The sequence below is a fragment of the Schistocerca gregaria genome, chromosome 10 (assembly GCF_023897955.1).
Source record: "Schistocerca gregaria isolate iqSchGreg1 chromosome 10, iqSchGreg1.2, whole genome shotgun sequence".
Lineage (NCBI taxonomy): Eukaryota > Metazoa > Arthropoda > Insecta > Orthoptera > Acrididae > Schistocerca > Schistocerca gregaria.
In genome coordinates this window covers 36321744-36325156 of record NC_064929.1, presented here as the reverse complement: position 1 = coordinate 36325156, position 3413 = coordinate 36321744, and the positions used below count along the sequence as shown (strand labels likewise).

The 3413-nt window shown below is 46.9% G+C and overlaps 1 non-coding gene across 1 annotated transcript; it reads right to left on the bottom strand.

The window, feature by feature from the left end:
* Positions 1–303: 303 nt before the first annotated feature.
* Positions 304–376, bottom strand: Trnar-ucg (transfer RNA arginine (anticodon UCG)). The gene has a single exon. It is a non-coding gene; the product is annotated as a tRNA-Arg (tRNA).
* Positions 377–3413: the final 3037 nt, after the last annotated feature.

Sequence of the window (3413 nt, the reverse complement as noted above, 5' to 3'; positions counted from 1 at the left end):
GGTAAAGGAATTGCTTGACAATCTGTTGAGCTAGCGGCGTCAAAATTAACACACATACTTGATGTGACTCAAAGCTGAACGAGTTACTTTCCGACGTTGATTTAGATGTGCAAGTGCCAGACAAAACTCGCGGTGACGGCACTCTGCCGACCATTTCGCTAGTTAACAACGGTCTTGTTTTGTGTGTTTCAAGCTCAAGACCATCTCCAAGCAGAAAATGGTCAACACCAACATTCAGACGGTTTCGTACTGATCAATTGCTACATTAAAACGGTATGTTTCTTTTTCAGAACTGGGAAAACACGACCGTGACAGGATTCGAACCTGCAATCTTCGGATCCGAAGTCCAACGCCTTATCTATTAGGCCACACGGCCACTGACGACCAAGTACAACGTACATACGACTCATCTCGTAACGCTCACACCCCTGAGGATTTGTGTTTTCGTTCTACACAGCCGCTGCCCCTTGCTCTTTCCCACCCATTCGTTACATTCAACCTCTTACGCGACCGAACAAATATAGACTGGGAAATAAGACCACACACTTTGTGCATTCGGAATCGAAGGCAGGGCGTCCCTCGCCGCATTTGCTACGATGGCCATTTGCTACTTCTGCAGAAGCGGCGGCGGCGACGACGTCGTCGTCGTCGACGACGACGACGACGACCCCGAGGGGCTCTGAGATATGTGAGAAATACATCTATAAAATGTAATTCAGACTGCCTCGTCCCACCTTATTCTGTACCGCTTTGGCAAATGCTTTATCTGCGCCATTCGCCTTAATCACATCTGAGAGTAATTCTTAATATAACGCTTGTCGCTAATTGTTCGTCATCACAGATACTGTTTGCTATACGGCCACGACGCGCAACTGATTTCCGAAATTCGTCTCCCTCTAGTGGGGATGGATCTTAGGACCCCTGTTTTACTAGACCAGTGCCCTACCACGTTTTTTTTTCTTTTTTTAACGCCCAACTTATTTATAAAATTTATCTTTTTCCTGTGAGGATGGAACTTACGACCCATGGTTTATTAGACCAATTCTCTACCACTTTTTTTGTTTTCTTTGTTTACTATCTTTTTCTTGTTGTTTCAATTTATTTTTCCTTTCTTTTTTTGTGTATTACTTGATATGCCATTGTTTAAAATTTAGGGGTGACACTCAGATTCAGGCCTGCGGAAACAAAGCGGGCAGGGGTCGAAACCCGAGGCCTGGCCACGATGACTCCACCGTCCTGTTTCCGAATGTCACCTGTACTACGGCGTCGTACTTTCCCCTACTGTCTCGGTTCTTGGTCTCACGTTTGTTTTTCTTGTTCGTCTTAAATATCCACGAAAACTTCAGTCCAGGTTTAGAAAAGTAGTTTACAGAAAGGTGGCAAATCCAGAAACAGTATATAGGAAATCGGCTAACACAGGCGACCTTAGCCAACACCCTCCCTTTCTAATGTCAGGCTAAGCATATTTCCCAAATCTTCACGGAGTCCTGGCATGCGCAATCTGTTCCAGTAAGCAGTAAGAATGTACTGTCGAAACGTTAGGTGTTCATCCTCTTCATGACAACTAATAACAAAATGTACGAAGTGTCCAAGCAACCACATAACGGTATTGAGCTTCGTTCGCGGATAAAAGGAAGAATCGGGCCGTACGATGATGTCAATGGTATAAGCCGTTTCGGCAGTCCTAGTGACAAAAGCCAGTTGTTTCCTGAGCCAAATCCAATTAGCAAGGTGCCCACTGCAGATGAATCGATGCTCAAGTGTGTCCAGGAGACCACACCGAGTGCAGTTGTCCGTCTCAGAAAGACCAATACGGTGCAGTCGTACGTTGGTGGGGAACAAACCATTAACTACCCTACACCACGTGGACGCCACAGCCATAGTGTGGATCGGCCGACTAACATTCTTCCAGACGTTCTTCCAGGACACTGATGGAGACGCCAGTTCGATTGGATTGGGACCGGCCAGCCCCTCCCAACGGGCACTCAAGCTCTTGGTCGTTGGCACCGGTCGTCGCAAGAAGACGTCACCGAGGTAACTAACCGCAATATAAAATTCCCGGACGTGTTTCAACTTAAAATTGAGGCGACCGACGTCGACAGGTGGAGCAAGGCTCTTCGGACGCACAACAGTATAAAGTCTGGATGTAATTGAAGTCACTTCTTGCGTAACAATTAGAGTCGTACGGCGGACGTACAAGGCAGATGCCTTGCGAGTAATGTCAGTGAGGCCCAAGCCTCCGGAGATACGCGGTTTCGTCATAACCTCGTAACGCAACTTGAATAGATGACCCTTCCATATAAACCTGCTAGACAATTGGAGCAACCGTTTCGCCACCATAATGGGAAGGGGAACAGCTGAGCAACATAATAGGCTTTACATAACACGTATATGTCTAAAATTCTGATTTTTTGCAAAATGGTAGCAGAGCGCTGCTCATGGACCATCAGAGCCCCCTGTATCTTCTCGGTGACAGATTTCCAATTAAGAGCCGCCATTTTTATGGGACACCGATCAATGCTAATCCCCAATGACGTATGGCGATCGACAAAAGTGGCCCAAGGGACGTCAGCATCGCGAAACCCTCGAATATCAAGGAACTTACATTTACCCTGATTGAGACGCGCTCCAGAGACACAACAGTATGCATCAACCGCCCCTTTCAACAATGTAATATCATCACGTTGACGGAGGAGAACAACGACATCGTCCGCGTACGCCTTAACAGTGAGCTTCCCACCAGAGAGGGTCATACCCTGAAGCTTGAAGGCAAGAGTCCGAAGCAGCGGTTCCAGGGACAATATGAATAGAGACATAGAGAGCGGACTACCCTGAGGTACCCCTCGGCGGATAGCAAAGGGCGGCGTCAGCTGCCCATTGACTGACACCCGAGCAGTTATTCCCCTATACAAATTACCAAGAACACCACGTGATGAAGCGTTAAAACCTATTGTATCTAAAACATGATCTAAAAACACATGACTGACGTGGTCAAAAGCCTTATAAAAATCGAGGAAAGCAAAGGCACAATGAACGTTTGTAACCGCCGCAACCGAGACAACATCCCGATATTCGGCTACTGGGGTCAGAATAGATCTACCAGGAAAACAACATTGATGTGCATCAATCACACCCCGAAGCAGTGAAGACAATCGACTATTGAGTGCTCTAGCAGCTGTCTTGTAATCAAAGTTCAGCAATGTGAGCGGACGAAGATTGGCAGTAGATAAACGACCAGTGGACTTCGCAGTTAAAACAATTTTCCCTACTTTAGAATCGGCAGGCACATCCATCCCCCTGACAATCTCATTTAAATTCTGCGTAAAAGTGCCACCAAAAAGAGGCCAAAAACGGAGATAAAATTCTTTAGGCAGGCCGTCTGGACCCGGCGATTTACCGGACGGAGAGTGAGC